Source organism: Sorex fumeus, unplaced genomic scaffold (genome assembly GCF_029834395.1).
Source record: "Sorex fumeus unplaced genomic scaffold, SorFum_2.1 ptg000081l, whole genome shotgun sequence".
Lineage (NCBI taxonomy): Eukaryota > Metazoa > Chordata > Mammalia > Eulipotyphla > Soricidae > Sorex > Sorex fumeus.
This window is the reverse complement of record NW_026606138.1, coordinates 2,851,510-2,864,090: the sequence shown is the minus strand read 5'-3', so window position 1 is coordinate 2,864,090 and position 12,581 is coordinate 2,851,510. Positions and strand designations below refer to the sequence as shown.

Below are 12,581 nucleotides of genomic sequence, written 5' to 3'. Positions count from 1 at the left end.
AGTCCCCGGCAGCTGATTGCTTCCACAATCCAAAATTGCTGCTATGCCTTTAGCCTGACTCCACTGTCTCAGGATGGATATTATCGAGACATAATCTGCTGAAAATTCTGGAATGCAGGTTTTGTGACTGAAATCTTTAGACTTTCTTGGGATTGAGATGGGCTACCTCCCCCACCTTCCTGTACTTCCAGAAACCTTGGCAGTAACATCCACAACCCAAAGCTTCCACCCAACTGAAAAGCTATTCCAGCCTTACCTCCCTATCAAAATTCCAAATGCCTTGAACAAACCCCATGACCTCTTAGCACCTGTATTGCAAACCATAATGCATAAATAGAAAAGGAGAGAGAGAGCAAGAAGGAAAATGCTTCCCATAGAGGAAGTCTGGGGGTGGGGGCGTAGGATGTTTGGGGATGGTGGTAGGGAAACAGGGGACATTGGAGGTGGAAAATGTACGCTGGTATAGGGATGGGTGCTGGCTCATTGTATGATTGAAATACAATTATGAACAGCTTTGTATTAGACTATCTCACAGATATTCAATTAAAATCTTTTTAAAATAATGTGGAGTTCATGCCCAATTCAATCAGCCTATCAATGGCTGAAAAAATAGCAGTACTACTACATTAAAAAAATTTAAATGGCGAGCGTACAGCCGAAGAGAAGGGCCACATGGAGGGCGGGATCCACAGCTCCCGGAGGCGGGGGGGAAACAGGTTCCAAAAAGAGCCGAGATCATCGGGAAGTCCCAGATGGGGTAGGTACCGCATCCCGCCTCCCCCAGATGGAACCCCGGTGACCAGAAGCCTCTACAAGCACAGCTCGAGTATGCGGGAACTAGGACTTTTCCTCAAAACATCTCTCTATATACAAAGTGATCAATGGGAAGTAAACCACCCAATGTTTCTCCCTGAAAATCAGAGTTAAGATTGGAGCACGGGCACAGCCCCAGAAACACAAGGATTTAATGCAGAACCCAGCAGCTTGGAGCAGAAAAGTGAACGGACTATGCGTTAATCCAGGCCATCAAGTCTGCCCGGAGGGGAAAGGGTGTTGCCCCATTCGCCCTCTCTTCTCTGGAAAGAAGGATGGCGGCCGCATGGGAGCCTTGTGGACAGCAGGTATGAGCCGGAGGTGTGGGGGCGACTAAAACCTCATGGGAAGGGGGGCGTTCCGGTCCGTCCTTCATGCCCTACCGAGGCCACCAGTTGCCCCCCGACGAATGGCTCTCCAGCAGGGCCACAGCCCCAGAAGCACAAGGACTTAATGCAGAACCCAGCATCTTGGAGCAGAAAAGTGAATGGACTATGCATTAATCCAGGCCACCATGTCTGCCTGGAGGGGAAAGGGTGTTGCCCCATTCGCCCTTTCCTCTCTGGAAAGAAAGATGGCGGCCGCATGGGAGCCTTGTGGACAGCAGGTATGAGCCGGGGGTGTGGGGGCGACTAAAACCTCATGGGAAGGGGGGCGTTTCAGTCCGCCCTTCACGCCCTACCGAGGCCACCAGTTGCCCCCCACGAGCGGCTCTCCAGCACGGCCACGACTCCAGAGCACAGAAACCAATTTCTTAACTATCTGACTTTCAGTAGAAATACTTCCAGGGTCAATAAGTAAAATAGCAGAAATCCAAAACCAACATTTAATTCTTGAACCCAGCTGTAGAAAGCAAATCACTTCACAATGCTTCTTCAGCATGTCTGATTTGGGGGGGGTGGTAAACTCTAAATAATAGTGGTGAATCTTTTATTGAAACAATGAATCTAATCAAAGCAGATAGAGTGTTAACTAGAATTCATCTGCCTCACAGGGACTGGGAGGGGTGGGGGGTGGGGTTTTATTGGGGTTCTTCATAGTAAAAAATAAGTATTGGTAAAGGGAAATGTGTTTGATATTTGCATGACTGAGACCTAAACCTGAAAGCTTTGTAACCTTTCCCACAGTGATTCAATAAATAAATAAAAAAAAAATTTAAATGGCGATATTCCCTTAAGCATTGTACAGATACAATGGACTCCCTATAACGATATCCATGACATTTTTCCAAGAAATAGACAAAACATTCCTGAAATTCATATGGAATAATAGACTCCCATGAACAGCTAAAGCAATCCTTGGGGAGGAAAAGGCAGGAGGCATCACCTTCCTCATCTTCAAGTGGCACTACAAAGCAGTAGCAATTAAAACAGTATGGTATTGAACCAGAGAGAGACCTTCAGACCAATGGAGCAGAGTTGAATATACTGACAGAGACCCTAAAATATATGATCATTTAATCATTGACAAAGAAGCAAGAAATATGAAGTGGAGCAAGGAAAGCCTCTTCAATAAGCAGTGCTGGGAAAATTGGACAGCTACATGCAGAAAAAAATAAAAAGAAATCAGACCTCTTTCTAAGGCCAGGTACAAAAGACAGATCAAAGTGATTAAAGACCACAATATCAGACGTGAATCCATAAGGTACATGGAGGAAAACATAGCTAGAACCTTCCATGACTTTAAAGCGAAAGCCATCTTTGAAGATGAAACATCACTAACTAAGCAAGTGGAAGGAAAGTTAAACAAATGCATCTACACTATGCTAAGAAGCTTCTGCACCTCAAAAGAAACAGTGACCAAGATACAGAGACAGCCTATAGAGAGAAAAAAATTATTTACCCAACACCCATCAGATCACTGTCACTGTCACTGTCATCCCTTTAATCATGTTTACTTGAGCGGGCACCAGTACCATCTCCATTTGTCCCAGTCCTAAGATTTTAGCATGGTAAACTTTATGCTCTCTCTCTATGTGGATGTGGCACACCAGCTGGATGTCCTTGGGCATAATGGTGATGTGCTTGGCAGGAACAAGCAGAGGTTGGCGTCCTCGAAGATCCCCACCAGGTAGGCCTCACTTGCCTCCTTCAGTGCCATGTCCGCCGAGCTCTGGGAGCACAGATCGATCTTGAAGTCACGCACCAGCCGCTGGAACGGCAGCTGGAAGATCTCAAGTAGCACCATGGTGTCAGGACGGTAGCAGCGCAGCTTCATGCCACAGGTGGCTGGTGGCCAGCTGCTTGCAGGGCACCTTCCCGCCTGTTGACTTCCGCATCATCTGATTAGTACGAGCCCTCTCGTTCTTCCCAACTCAACTGGAGACTCCTTCAAGATTAGGGAAATGAGATCCATTTTAACTATTGTTGTTGGCATATTTGGTACTTCACAGGTGGCTTGCCAGGCTCAGCAGAGCCTGGCAACCCATCAGATAAGGGGTTAATATTCAAGATACATAAGGCACTAGTAGAACTTTATAAGAAAAAACTTCCAATGCCATCAAAAAAATGGGAAGAATAAATGAACAGAAACTTACTCAAAGAAGGAATACAAATTGCCAAAAGACACATTAAAAAGTGCTCTGCATCACTAATCCAAGGAGATGCAAATCAAAACAATAATGAGATATCACCTTACACCAGAGACTAACATGCATCAAAAAGAATAAAAACAACCAGTGCTGCCATGGGTGCAGGGAGAAAGGGATCTTATTCACTGATGGTAGAAAGGCCAACTGGTCCAGTCTTTTTGGAAAATAATATGGGCATTCCTCAAAGCACTAGAAATTGAACTTTCATATGACCCAGCAATACCACTTCTGGGAATATATCCCACACTCAGAAATTACATCTGCACCTGTATGTTCATTGCAACACTGTTCACAAGAGCCAGAATCTGGAGACAATCTGAGCACCCAAAACAGATGGTTGGTTAAACTTTGATACACCTACACCATGGAACACTATATAGCTGTTAGAAAAAATAAAGTCATGAAATTCACTTATGAGAAGCTGGACATGGACAACATCATGCTGAGTGAAATAAGTCAGAGAGGGACAAATACAGAATGACTGCAATCATTTGTAGGATAAAAATAAAAACATATTATGATACTAACAGTCAAGGACAGTAGAAACAAGGGTCAGGAGGATTGGTCGACAGTTGGAAGCTTGCCTCAAGGGTTGAGGAATGGGGCAGTTGGGATGGAGAAGAGACCATCATGACAATGATAATTGAAAGAGATATCTCTGTATGGCAGATGTGTGGTGAAAGTGGGTAAAGGACCAAACATGATGGTCTCTCAGTATCTGTATTGAAAACCATAATGCCCAAAATGAGAGAGAGAGAGAGAGAGAGAGAGAGAGAAGAAAAGTGTCTGCCTTAGAGGTAGGCTGTGAGGGGTAAGGGGGGATGGGATGGGCAGGAGGTACACAGGGAATATTGGTGATGGGAAATGTACACTGGTAAAGGGATGGATGTTGGAACATTGTATGATTGAAATCTGATCATGAAAGCTTTGTAAGTGTATCTCAAGGTGATTCATATAAATATATATTTTTTTAAAAAGTGATTTGTGATTCAGGAATTCTGTGTTCATTCAGATGCACTACTAAGAGCAAACTATCATTCATAATGAAGAACAGATCTTATAAATATTCAATAAGTGTATTCTGTGAAATAATTATTCCCAGAAGTACTCCAAATGATATCTGAACCAAAGTATATTAGATGGGGGAGAGTGAAGGGGAAATGCACAGGAGAGAAAAACAAAATTCAACAACTCTGACAGGTTTTCAAAGATGATCAAAACAGTATCTTTCTTCTTACTAGTGTTTCAGTAATACATTCTTGTTGCTCCATGGGTAAGAGGTAGAATCTACTTCTTTCCTCCTGCGTATTGCCCAAGAGAAATGGTGGGAAATAGTGAAAAAATGACTGAAACGAACGCTTCACCAAGAATACTCTATCTGGCTAAACTCTCACTCAAACTCAAAGGAAAGGTACACTATTTTCTGGATAAACAGCAGCTCAGGAACTTCATAGACTCAAAACCAAACCCAGAAGAAGGCTAAATGGGCTACTCTAAGACAAGACAAACCCTAAAAGCATAACAAACCTTTACAGAAAGATGACACAAAACCTAGAACAATAATCTCTCTCAACATCAGTGGTCTACATTCACCAATTAAGAGACACAGAGTGACAAAATGGATTCAGAGACAGAACCTAACACTCTGCTGCCTACAAGAAATTCATCTGAACAGTCAAAGCAAACACAAACTCAAAGTGAAAGGATGAAAAACAATCCTGCAAGCAAACAGTTCCCTCAAAAAGCTGGGGTGGCCATACTAGTATCCGACAACATAAATTTCAGGTTGAAAAAGATTAGAAGAGACAGCAAAGGCCATTTTCTATTCATCAAGGGATACGTACAACAGTAAGAAATCACACTCTTAAATGTATACGCACCTAATGAGAGCACAGCTAAATATTAAAAACAACCGCTAACAGATTATAAGGAGGACATTGCTAGCAACACAATAATAACCGGAGACTTCAACATCACCTTATCACCTCTGGATAGATCAAAAAGAACAAAACTCAACAAGAAAACATTGACATTGAAGGAAGAAATAGAAGAAAGGGGGCTTATAGGCCTATACAGGGCTTTACACCCCAAAAAGAAAGAATAAACATTCTTCTCCAGTACATACGGAACATTTTCCAAAATAGACTATATGCTAGGCCACAAAACATACCTCAACAGAATCAGGAAGATAGAAATAGTATCAACAATCTTTTCAGACCACAATGCACTGAGAATACATAGACACGGAGAACCAAATCAAACACTTGGAAATTAAGCAACTCAATCTTGAACAATGAGTGGGTCAGGAAGGAAGTCAAAGACGAAATCAAAAGATACATGGAAACAAATGAGAATGAAGACACAAGCTACCAGAACCTCTGGGATGCAGCTAAAGCCATTTTAAGGAGAAAATTTATAGCTCTGCAAGCATAAAGGAAGGAAGGAAGAAAGGGCCCACATAAACAACTTGACTTCACAGCTCAAGACCTTAGAAAAGGACCAAAAACAAGAACCCAAACTGGCAGAAGGAAAAAGATCATAAAACTTAGAGCAGAAATCAATGACATGGAAACTCAAACAATACAAAAGATCAATGAAACCAAGAGCTGGCTCTTTGATAAAATAAACAAGATAGATAAACCACTAGCAAGACTCACAAAGAAAGAGAGAGAGAAAACCCTAATAAACCGAATCAGAAATGAGAAAGGGTATCACAAGAGAAACCATTTCTTTCCTTTTGAAAAGAAATTTAAAAGATTATTGAGACTACTTTGAAAGTCTGTATGCCATGAAACAAGAGAACCTAGAAGAAATGGATAAATTCCTGGATTCCTATAATCGCCCAAGGCTAAATCAAGAAGATCTAGAATACATGAATAGTGCTACTAACATCAAGGAAATTCAAACTTTAATCAAAAGTCTTCCCAAAAACAAAAAGCCCAGGTTAGTATAGATTCACTAGCGAATTTTTCCAAACATTTAAGGAGAACCTATTGCCAGTTCTTCTCAAGCTTTTCCAGGAAATTGAAGAAACAGAAACTCTCCCAAACAGTTTCTATGAAGCCCATATCACTCTAATACCAAAAGGAAATAAAGTCACCACAAATAAAGAAAACTACAGGCTGATATCCCTGATGAACACAGATGTGAAGATTCTCAACAAAATACTATCAAATAGAATTCATCAACTCATCAAAAAGATCATACACCATGACCAAGTGGGATTCATCCTGGGGTGCAAGGATGGTTTAACATTTGAAAATCAATCAACATAATCCATCATGTCAACAAAAGAAAAGATAAAAACTATATGATCATATAAATAGATGCAGAAAAAACATTTGACAAGATCCAGCACCCATTTATGATGAAAACCCTTGCCAAAATGGGTATAGAGGGGACTTTCCTCAATATAGTTAAAGACATCTACCACAAACCTACAGACAGCATCGTCCTCAATGGGGAAAAACTGAGAGCCTTCCTCCTAAGATCAGGGACGAGACAAGGATGCCCTCTCTCTCCACTGCTGTTCAATATAGTACTGGAAGTACTTGCAATAGCGATTAGGCAAGAAAAAGATATTAAGGGCATTCAGGTAGAAAAGGAAGAAATGAAGCTCTCACTATTCACAGATGATATGATCCTATACTTAGAGAACCCTAAAACTTCTACCAAGAAACTCCTAGAAACAATAGACTTGTATAGTAAAGTTCAGGCTATAAAGTCAATACTCAAAGGCCCATGGCTTTCATATATGCAAATAGTAAGAGAGAAGAAAGAGACATGAAAAAAAATCCCATTCACAATTGTGCCCCAGAAAATCAAGTACCTAGGAATCAGCTTAACTAAGGAAGTAAAGGACCTGTACAAAGAAAACTACAAAACGCTACTTCAGTAAATTAAAGAGGACACAAGGAAATGGAATAATATCCCCTGCTCATGTATCGGGAGAATTAACATTGTCAAAATGGCAATACTCCCTAAGGCATTGTACAAATTCAATGCGATTCCTGTAACGATGCCCATGACATTCTCCAAAGAAATGGAGAAACACTCCTGAAATTCATATGGAACAATAAGCCCCCATGAATAACTAAAGCAATTCTTGGGGAAAAGAAAACGGGATGAATCAACTTCCCTAACTTCAAACTCTACTACAAAGCAGTAATAATTAAAACAGCATGGTACTGGAACAAAGGCAAAGCTACAGACCAATGGAACACAGTTAAATATATTGAAACCTCCCCCCCAACATATAATCATCTAATCTTTGACAATGGAGCAAGAAATGTGAAGTGGAGCAAGGAAAGCCTCTTTAACAAATTGTGCTGGCAAAACTGGACAGCAACATGCAAAGAAAATGGACTCAGGTCTCTGCCTAACACCATGTACAAAAGTAAGATCAAAATGGATTAAAGACCTCAACATCAGACTGGAATCCATAAAGTACATTGAAGAAAAGGTTGACAAAACCCTCCACGACATTGAGGCTAACAGTATCTTCAAAGATGACATGCCACTGACCAACCAAGTGGAAAAAGAGATAAACAAATGGGACTATCTTAAATTAAGAAGCTTCTGCACCTCAAAAGAAACAGTGACCAAAACACAAACAATCTACATAATGGGAAAGGATATTTGCCCAATACCCATCCAATAAGGGATTGATATCAAGGATGTACAAAGAATAAGGAGAGGAGGAAGAGGAGGAGGAGGAAGGGGAGGAGGAGGGGGAGGAGGAGGTGCATGCCCTAGTGGCAGACTGTGGGGAGCAGCAGGAGGGAAACTGGACAGGAAGAAAACTGGGACATTTGTGGTGGGAAATGTACACTGGTGAAGGGACAGGGTGTTGGATCATTATATGACTGAAATCCAATCATGAACAACTTTGTAACTGTGTATGTCACTGTGATTCAATTTAAAAATTAAAAACTTTGTAGTTTATGCAATATGGTTACAATATTTTTTAAGTTTATGAAATTATGTACAGGATTCCTACACACAACCATCATTACTACACTTCTGCCCATCTCTATGTCACCTCTATCCAGTATTTCTTCTCTCTCATCCATCCCTCCTTCTTTGCTGTTTAAAATTCTTAACTTGGAGGATATTTCTCTCCAGCATAGTCATTTCTGTCTTTCAAAAGTGAATGAAACCACAATCCACTTCACAATCCACCAATAATTAAATGAGATCCATAAACAATCAGAAAGATGGCTTACTATAATACTGTGCTTGAATATTGACAAAAATCCCAATAATAAATTACATTTGTTTTTTTTTAATGTAGAAAAATGATTCATTCCATTATAAGCACTTACACAGTCACAGAGTGTAACAGGCCAGCTGGTGAAATTGGTCACCCAGTATAGAGATGGTATCTCACGTAACAAGACAGTCTACCGAAAAAACATTTCACAGAAAGGAAAACAGTAATATAAAAAACAGCTCAAGAAATACACTCACAGGTAAAAATATATTGGAGGAAAATCATATAAATTTGACTTTAGAAATGGAGAATGGTCTATAGAGGACAATGTGCATCTGAAAGTTGTGAATATTTTAAGAGTAGAAATTTGTGTCTTGAATCTCTCCTCTCCTGAATAAAAAAAGAATGTCTTGCAGTATTTTCTATATCATGGCTCAGACACCTACCTCACTTGGCTTTCTTCCTTACTTTTTCACTGAAAAACTTGGACATGTAGTATGAAAGAAAAATGATCACACATAATGCCCCCCTCTCCACTGCTATGTCAGATCTATGTTACTAGAAAAATTCCAGAGAAATGTTTAAATATGTTTGTAGCTTTACTGAATTAAGCCCCTCAGTATCACTGGAAGCCAAAATGGTCTCATTGTGAGATGACCACTGAACCCGGAATATTTTATCCTTATGTGATTCAAAAGAATGCCACTTAAATTTCAGGTTTCTCAGTTCCCACAAGGTAATAATCTTGTCAGCTGATCTAGTGGCAAGAATAAACGAGATAAGTGTTGAAAGAAAGGTAATTAACTCCATCAGTGAACTGAGTGGCTTGGTTTGGAAGTATTGTTTGAATGAGTATCCCAAATCATAAGTTTTTGGTCATCTGCAAAAGAACCAACAGAGAATCATGGAGCAGATGCCAAGAAACATCCTCTACTACTATGAAACCTATAAAAATGGCCTTTGCATCCACAGCTTTTCCGTCCTTTGATACAGCTCTGGTATCACACAGGCAGATGGCATGGTCATATAAAGCACTAAGTAAGTGCAACTGAGATTCCGGCGCTTATACCAAGAAAGTCCATATCCTTCCTTATGTTCTCAGAGATACAAATCTGGGTTGCACTCACCAGAAGAGTCTGGTTTCGAAAGATGTTTTGTATAGTCAAGAACGAGAACACGGGACTCACAATTGAATCTCAGAACTGAGAAGCTCGCTGCAGAGACACCTCCAGCCCTTGCGCCAGGTCAATTTCACCGGGTGCCTCAGACAGGAGCCCATATCCTTCCACCTATCCGCTATGAATCCTGGCAGCTGCAAACCTCCAGAACACAATGAAAAACCCATGTATGTGGAACCAGCGACTGCAAACTCCAGGTTTCAAGGGACTGGGGTTGGCAAGTGCCCAAGAACAGATGACTGGTTGAAGAAACTTTGGTACATCTACACAATGGAATTCTATGTGGCTGTTAGGAAAGATGACGTCATAAAATTTGATTATAAGTGTACGGTCATGGAGAGTCTCCATGACTAAGTGAAATGAGTCAGAAAGAGAGGGACAGACAGGGCTGGAGCGATAGCACAGCGGGTAGGGCGTTTGCCTTGCACGCAGCCGACCCAGATGCATTTCCCAGCATCCCATATGGTCCCCGAGCACCACCAGGAGTAATTCCTGAGTACATGAACCAGAGGTAACCCCTGTACATCGCCAGCTGTGACCCCAAAAGAAAAAAAAGAATGGGACAGATATAGAATGACTGCACCCATTTGTGGAATATAAAATAACATAATATGAGACTGACACCCAAGGACAACAGACACAAGACCAGGGATATTGTTCCATAGTTGGAAACCTGCCTCCTGAGCTGGGAGAGAAGGCAACTGGAATAGAGAAGGGATCACTAAGTCAATGATGGTTGGAGGAATCGTTCGGGATAGGAGATGTGTGCTGAAAGTAGATAAAGGACCAAACATGATGGCCACTCAGTATCTATATTGCAAACCATAATGCCCAAAACTAGAGAGAGAGTATGGGGAAAATTGTCTGCCATAGAGGCAGGATGAGGACTGGGGTGGGGGTGGGGGGGCGAGATACTGGGGACATTGGTGGTAGAAAATGTATACTGGTGGAAGGATGGGTGTTCTATCATTGTATAACTGAAACTCAAATATGAAAGCTTTGTAACTGTATCTCACAGTGATTCAATTTTTTAAAAAGGAGTTGAGGGCCAGAGCAATAGCATAGTGGGTAGGGCATTTTCCTTGCACGCTGCCGACTCAGGTTCTGTTCCCAGCATCCCACATGGTCCCCCAAGCACCGCCAGGAGTAATTCCTGAGTGCATGAGCCAAGAGTAATCCCTGTGCATTGCTGCGTGTGACCCAAAAAGCAAAAAAATGAAAAAATAATAAGAGAGTTGAGATTGAGCTGCTCCTTTCCATCTCCATTCCCCACAGGGTCCTGGCTGTCACACCCACAAATTGCCTCCAGGTGCCATTTAACTGCATTAATGGTCATGATTCAGACACTCACAAAAGAATCTCAGAACCGAGCATCTCACTGCAGAGATTACTCCAGACCCTAATTATTTAAAATTTTAAAATCCCAAGAGTGCACGGCCACAAAAGCTGGTATTCATAAAAAAATACAAAATAAATAATATATCATCTGACTGTGGGGCAGGCTTGAGTGGTAGTGGAAAAATTTGAAATAGTGGTGGAACGAAGGTGTAATGGTAGTGGGACTAGTGTTGAAATATTGAATGTGATGAATCGTTGTGAACAACTTTATGAAAATAAATATTTTTTTTAAAAAAAGATCAAGAATATCACTGGAGGGAGATTTTGTTGCAATGATTCAAGTGTTCTGAGGAATGTTACATGCCCTTTTTTCTTCTCCTTCATGGTTGATCTTGATTTCTATTTCAATTTTTCCACTAATGGAGCCAAAACCTCCAAATTCTCCTTTCTCACTGTCATAGTGTGAAGCATCAAACTGGGTAGCATCATCAGGGAGCTGCGCATGGGTTATCACAAGGTGGTTTGTTCATCTGATGTGTGTGTCCCCAGGACAAGTCGATGAATGCTGAAATCTTTCCCTTCTGGTATGTTCACATCTGGAAGCCACTGTGCAGTTAGATTGAGCCATCCCAAGAAGGGTCATCACCAAATACAAATTACAAAGAAAAGTCTTTATTTTTTTCTTCCATATTTTGTACTCTCCATTGATCACACATTCTTCGACCACATCATCAAAAGCCGCTTCCTTATCACTCGTGGTGGGCAGGCTAGGCATGGAGATCCCCAATACATTTGGTATGTTTAAATGCAACATAAATTTAGAATGCTCTTAATATTTCCTATAGAACAGATCATCACTATAGACAGGTACATATACTCATTAAAGTCCTGACTAGGCGCTTACTTAAATTCAAGAGCTATTCACTAAAAGCACACCGATCCAAGTGTTTTTAACAGAAGTCCAGTCCAACTAGATGTTGAAAGAGTAACAGAAGTCAGAATTTAGTAAGTTTAAAGAAAATCTTACGATAAGATTGGCAGAATTATTTCCATGCATGTCTCCTGTTCCCCTGTGCAAGAACTCCAGGCAGGAAGGGGCAGAGAGGCCCAACCATAAAACAGCTGTGGTGACGGAAGCATTCACACGACTTACCAGCATTCTCCTAAACGAGCCCCAGAATGCCTGCAGCCACTTATACTCCAGCCAGCAGTGATAATGGATTCTTGATTTCCACAGCCTTTACAATAGTTGATACTGCTTTCCTTTTTAGTTGTTGTCATTTTTTTCTTTTTAATTTTTTATTTTAATGAATCATCGTGAGGTACATCTGCAAACTTACAGATTTTCTGATTGCGTTTCAGTCAAACAAACCATCCCTCCACCAGTGCCCATTCCCCACCCCCAGTGTTCCCAGCATCCCTCCCCTCAACCCCACCCCTCCCCACCTCC

General features: G+C 41.2%; 1 pseudogene; it reads right to left on the bottom strand.

The window, feature by feature from the left end:
* Nucleotides 1–9,173: 9,173 nt before the first annotated feature.
* On the bottom strand, nucleotides 9,174–11,906 carry LOC130038877 (histone-binding protein RBBP4-like; annotated as a pseudogene).
* Between the last annotated feature and the right edge of the window lie 675 nt (nucleotides 11,907–12,581).